The sequence below is a fragment of the Amphiura filiformis genome, chromosome 14, assembly GCF_039555335.1.
Source record: "Amphiura filiformis chromosome 14, Afil_fr2py, whole genome shotgun sequence".
NCBI lineage: Eukaryota > Metazoa > Echinodermata > Ophiuroidea > Amphilepidida > Amphiuridae > Amphiura > Amphiura filiformis.
In genome coordinates this window covers 34,864,548-34,871,647 of record NC_092641.1, presented here as the reverse complement: position 1 = coordinate 34,871,647, position 7,100 = coordinate 34,864,548, and positions in this window count along the sequence as shown.

Below are 7,100 nucleotides of genomic sequence, written 5' to 3'. Positions count from 1 at the left end.
TCCCAAATATTCGATTGTTATAATATTAAAGGCCTATTCAGTGATTATAGCGAAATTGTTAAAGAAATAAAATTATGTATAAATTGTCTAAAAGTGCTAGAGAAGGTTACCATAATATCCCGCGTTAGTCATAGTAATTGTCATTAGGTGAATCCATTACTTTCACCAAGTTTAAGCCAAAAACCGAAGAAAACAGCAGTATTAAAGTATTGAGAAAGTTGAAGCCTCATTCGAACCCATTCAAATACATGTACCTAAATTATCTACTTAAGTAAAGAAATTACAGTCATGTGAAATGTCTTATTTGTCTTTAACGCTTTTGGCTTAATGTTAGAACATCTGTACTATTAAAGCTAAGATGCAAAAATTGAATGTTGATTATTTTTACGATTTTCCGAATGAGTAAATGGCTGAATATGCCTTTAATACTAGTAACAATAGATAAGGTCGGACACAAAAGCTAAAAGTATATCAAGGTGTTTTCCCACCATTGAATCTAGTCTACAAGGGTCAAGGATAGAAAGGTTTTTGTGCTATGTGCCATTTTAAAAGTAGTATTGAAATCAGTAGGCAAGTTATGGAATATTATTAGCAACATTAGTTGGGCGGGGTCGAACAATTTTGCACGGTGTGCCACGCAGACTTTTGATTGCTGACTTTCTCTATACTTTTTGCTGTTTTTGCCACCCACCGGTATACCAAATTTCCACAAAAAGCACCATAATTTTCCCTAATTGGGTGCTTTCAGGGGCACATTTTGGGCGCAAAAAGTTGGTCCCAACTGAAAACCCACCCATCATAAAAATATTTTGAAAAGGTACTAGGCTAATAGGAAAATCAGGGCTTAACTCACCACTAATTGCAACAGGAACCATTTAATTACTATTCATTGCAGAAAAGCATATTTAATAACATATTAAAAGTCCACAAAAAGTCTTCAAAATTAGTGGCAACTAACATTATCGTACATTTGCAATGACCCCGAGGTCACACGGGGAATGTGTAAATATTATGGCGCGAACTATAAACAGACCATTCAACAATATGATCATGACGGCAAACATGTAGCTTCTGTTTGATAATGGGTGAGAATTGTTCCGAATCTCCTGCGCGCATTACGCATCATGAAGAAGCTCCTACTTCTGGTAACACCGCACACAATTTATACTGGTGTGTTTATCTGTTTATAGTGCAAATATCTCGCGATAATATCCTTCGGTTGAGAAGGATATCAATGTACCGTACATATTTATACTGCTAGTGTTTATAATGTAGTGGGCAATTATCCTGATAATTTCTAACCGGATAGTACATTATCGTACATGTACAATGACCCCGAGGTCACACGGGGAATGTGTAAATAGTGTGGCGCGAGCTAAACAGCCAACAATATGATCATGGCGGCGAACATGTAGCTTCTGTTTTGATAACTTCTTGGGCAGTGGCGTAACTAGGGTTGGTAGCGCCCTGGGCAAGAAACAAAATTGCGCCCCTACTCCACCCCAGAATTGACCTCTTTCCCTCTATCCCACAATGCACTATTCCAGGGGGGTATGACGTAGTTCATCAACCTCATAGATCGTGTGCATCCGATGGTCTTTGCCAGGCCTTTGCAATTATTTTGTCTTAATATGGGCATACTGATTCCATATATATGCGGATTATCGTAAAGGCCATCGATGTTACTAATTATGCAATTATTGAATACACGAGTGATGCAGTTACGGAGCGATGCAGAACATCTGTGTAAGAGATTTTGTTTACCGTTTTATTTTCATCTCCGAAAAAAAGTGAAACGGACGCGGACAAAATATCACTGTGTGTCCCGTCATTAGTTTTTCACCATTAGGTCTATAAAATGTATACAAAGTTAGGTTTCGATTACAGGAAACTTTTTTTGGCGACAACACTGTGTCAATAAGGCATAGAAATGTTGTTTTTTGCCCCCGAAAGGTATTTTAGTGATCGTGCGCCATTGTCATGATTATGAAGGCACCAGCCGAAATGTCCGTATTCCAGAATGTAATGAACATAACTCTGTACTCCCCCGGGAAGATGATGTATATTGCGACACTCATACCCCCCTGGAAAAGTGCATGATGGGAAAGAGGGAAAAAGGTCTATATCGTAGACGCGGGCAATTCTTGAAACAATTGCGCGCGGAGCGCGAGAAATTTTGGACAAATTAAGGTCTACCATTAATTAATTTTGGTAACTAGAAGTTGAATATCGGTCTTAAAATGTTCTTTTGATTGATTTTGTGCCGAAATTTGAGTTTCATCGCTTGGAGGGACGCAGAATTGATGTTGAATTGTTCAATTTGGCGCCCCCCTAAGGTTAGCGCCCGGGGCATGTTGCCCCCCTCTGCCCCCTCTGCTCCTACTTCCGGTAATACCGCACACAATTTATATTGGCATGATGCAGTCATGTCTACAGTAGAATTCACCACGACCTTTGCAGGACTTAAACCCCATTAAGAGCTATTAAACCAAGATAACACTCATTGAAAACAGCTCAACTGATTAAATCAGATCTTCTCTGGTTAAATCCACACTACACATGTTTCTGTTTTACCTGTGCGGTATCGCAATGAGCTGGTATTATATTATAGTTTCAGTTGGGTAACCGATTATAAAGCAAACGCAAGGTAACAATAGTATGTGAGCCTTTGTTCACGAAATGAGACAATAGTCTGCTTATTGTTAACCAGCATTCTTGAAAATGAGCAACATTATGATTGTTAACTTAACACGGTTTGGAAATAATTTCTTCATATTTTTTGGTGTTATCTGTCGTTTACATATCCTTCCTAAAACACAAAAGTGCGAATACTTCCAAACACCTAAATTAGCTAAAAATTAGGACATGTTACAAAACTATATTTTCTAGAATTTCAGAGAATTATTTAAATATTGACCGGTTATTTTTCACACAGTGACGTTAACTAGGCAATGTCCTATTACCTATAACATACACTAAAACACCAAAGTGCGAATATTTCTAAACACCTAAATTAGCTAAAAATTTAGAAAATGTTACAAAACTATATTTTCTAAAATTTCAGAGAATACTTTCAGTAGCCTGCCTGGTAAAGCGTTAATACGCTGTCAGGTTAGTTACCGATTTAATGGCGGAACTCTTTTGTCCTGAACAAAATGTACCTCTTGATGAATAGCTTGGTGGGTTTTACTGCGGCGTTCAGTCAAAGACACACTGTGTGAATGTGTACGTTCAGTCGTAGCGTAATTATTGATCAGGACGGAAGGCTTACGTCATACAGGTGAACTTTTTTCAGTAAGTTATGGGGTCTTTTTTGAGCGGAGGCATATTAGAGAAGATGGCAGCCTCTTTCCTCCCTATTTTAGAAAAGTTGATCAAATACATTTTGGTATGTAAAGAAACCTTGAATCGTTAGTTTTAATAAACCGAAAAAATATTTCAATCGGCTGACAACTCGGTTAAACATTATGCTCTGTTTAAGAAATGTATCCATTTTCCGGCACTTATTTATTTATTTATTTATTTATTTATTTATTTTTCGATTGATTATTTGATGATTGAGTGAGCAGATTTATCGATTGCTACTTTAGTTGTGGGACTTCTATTTGATTTAAAATGACATCGTACATTAGTATTGATTTTTTCCGTTAAGCATTATCAAGAATTAATATCACAGGTTTTAGTGCAGATAGGAAGTTGGCTTAGTGGCACTATCCCGTTGATTCAGAACCGAAAGTTCTACTGCGGCGTTCAGTCAAGGACACAATAGAGAGCTTGCGAAATGGCGTTACTTTAACTTTAACGTCTAGAGGATTATAGAGGATTATGTATTCAAAACCACCGTGGTTTTGAATACATAATCCTCTATAATCCTCTAGACGTTAAAGTTAAAGTTAAAGTAACGCCATTTCGCAAGCTCTCTACTGTGTGAATGTGTACGTTCAGTCGTAGCGTAATTATTGATCAGGACGGAAGGCCTACGTCATACAGGTGAACTTTTCAGTAAGTTATGGGGTCTTTTTTGAGCGGAGGCATATTAGAGAGATGGCCGCCTCTTTCCCTCTTTTCTCCCTATTTTAGAAAAGTTGATCAAATACATTTTGGTATGTAAAAAAAAAACCTTGAATCGTTAGCTTTAATAAACCGAAAAAATATTTCAATCGGCTGACAACTCGGTTAAACATTATGCTCTGTTTAAGAAATGTATCCATTTTCCGGCACTCTGTCCACGGAGGAGGTTTGGCTACTTCAAAAATTGAAAAGGAGTACACGTACCATGCATGAATATCAAACATTCTCCTCAATGATAATATGAAATAACTTTATTTAGGGATTGGGCTTTTCCGGTGGGCTTATGGGCCATGGATTTTGTTAAGGCATGGGGTATGAGCGAACTTGAAGTACAGGTATCTGGAGAAGGGAAGCAACGAGTTAAGGTTCGTTCATACTACCACCGCATTTGCGATGCGTTGCTTTGCGATGCGGTGCGTTGCCGCTCTTCATCGTACTGCAAACTACTGTATTGCGGTATCGCAATAAAAGGTTCGTTCATACTACCACCGCATTTGCGATGTGTTGCTTTGCGATGCGATGCGTTGCCGCACTGCATGGTACTGCAAACTACTGCATTGCGATATCGCCGAATGAAGTTAAATACATTTTAACTGGGAAATGCGACGAGTTGCGTTGAATTGCGGTAGAAAGTAATCGATATATCGGCATCGCAAAGCAACGCATCGCAAATGCGGTGGTAGTATGAACGGGCCTTTACCCCAAATCACAGCGACAGGTAGTGACTGGGCCGCCCAGTGCTAATATATATCTATTTTGCAAGGTTCGTGTTTGTTTTGAATTTTGGGGCGTTTAACCAAAATTTGATATTTTTGGTGATATTTCAAAAAAGCGACATGCCAAAGACAAATCTTTTTGCACATACTTTGTTATTGCTAATACAACTCTTTTCTGCATACCTACGTTATAATTTGTTTTTGGCGTTTCCGATGCGATTTTAGGCTTACCGTGATTTAACGTTGATATCTGGTCTTGCTCCTTTTATAATTTTACTTTGATCGTCGGCTTTTGTAAATAACAGAATGTAGATTGGCTCTGAATAAGTATCGCAATCCTCTCGGTGGGTTTGTTCATGATATAATTAGTTTGTATTTGCACGTAACAACCCAAAATCTACTTCTGAATTCCGGGTTCAAGGCTGTTTTCGTAATAGCCGTGGACTCAAACAAGTGCACGAGTGGCGACTATGGTTTTATACTTCCCGCATTGATGATTGCGTCAACGCCTAATAATATACTTCTTTGTATGTGTTGACTGTAGCTGGTATACAAAGAATTGGTTACATGTCAATGACCATTTGGTTAGTATGACTTCAGGGATAGACCCTTTGTGCGCCTTTCTATTATGCAGAATCTTTACCCGCAGACATGTGCCCGTGTCATGTGCCAATATTGCGTAACGTTAAAGGTTAATATATTTCTTTGACATTGATTAGGTTGTGTGATTTTGTGGCATAGCGGTCTAAGGCGTTGTGATGTCTTAAGGTTCGTTCATACTACCACCGCATTTGCGATGCGTTGCTTTGCGTGGCCGATATATCGATTACTTTTTGCCGCAACTCAACGCAACTCGTCGCAATTCCAAGTTAAAATGTATTTAACTTCATTGCGATATCGCAATGCAGTAGTTTGCAGTACGATGCAGTGCGGCAACGCACCGCATCGCAAAGCAACGCATCGCAAATGCGGTGGTAGTATGAACGAACCTTTAGTTGCTACTAGCGGGACACCCGTGCTACGCGCGGGTCCCCGCTAGGTGAGTAAATGGGAGAGCGTTCACTAAAACAGGAGGAATTACTGAACAGGTAGAATCATTGAAACGGTAAATTTTATTTATCTGAACCTGACCCTCCTTAAGCCTACGTTTCCATTTGAACTTCTTTCTTTCTTTTTAGTTTCTTCTACATGGGCCAATTTTGTTCCATTTAAAAATTCTGCTGCTAAGCTTGCGATTTTCCGTTGACCATGTGTTTTTATTTATTCAATCCCGTTCCCGTTATTTTCTAAATCTGTCCTTTCTTACATTTCCCTTTTAGCTTCTTTTTTATTTGCTGCATAGCTTGTGATTTCCCGTTTTCATGTTATTTATTTAATTCTGTCCTCAGTTTAATAGCCTTTTTATTTAAATTTCCTGATCTTATTATAGCTTTCTTACATTTCCTGAAGAACCCACATACTCGTACAGCCTGTTTGTCCTCATTTTGTTTTCTTTTTTATTTATAGTAGGCCTACCTCTTCATGTTGTTTGTACTTTTAACACACATCTTTTTCCCGTATTTATTACGCTACGGTCGTTAATATCATTCATTACGTGTCTCTGCGTCGTTTACGCGTGCCATGGCGTAGTGCCGCGTTACCCGCGCGGTATCGCTGCGCTACGCGAGCGGCTTGGCATTAGATACGCCCGTGCGACTCGCAGGGCTAGCTTAGTAACTGACTCCTTTTTTTGTTTACCTAGTATAGCAACGGAACACATTTTCACTCATTTTGAGGCCAATTCTTGACCGTTTTCAACGAAATTTTCGCATTACCGTCTCCGTATATTCCTCGATCTCCCGTATGAATTTAGTGACATTTGGATTGAAACTGACGGAGCCTTTATGTGCATACATAGATAGATACATACATACATACAACATTCCCCTATTTATAGTAAGACTAGCGGGACACCCGTAGTTAAACAGCAAATTTACATAATAAATAATTGTTGAATGAATCCGTGTATGGGTAATAATATTGTCCGGGGTACCGCTTAAAGTTTTGACAATTAAGTATTTAGTATTGAGTGATTTTGAGAGAAAAACCTGTAAGTTAGATTTACCTGGTCAATATGGTAAGTTTTACGTGCAAATGAGTGGATTAAACTATATAAAGTATGACGATTAGCATTTCAGGGACTTAGTAGGGTTCATTTTAAATTTTGGTCTTGGGTGGTTTTTTGAATCATATACAAAGACAACAACGTTTGAATGAGATTACCACTAGTAAGATAATACAAAATAAAGCACACAGGTATGCATTGATAAGCAT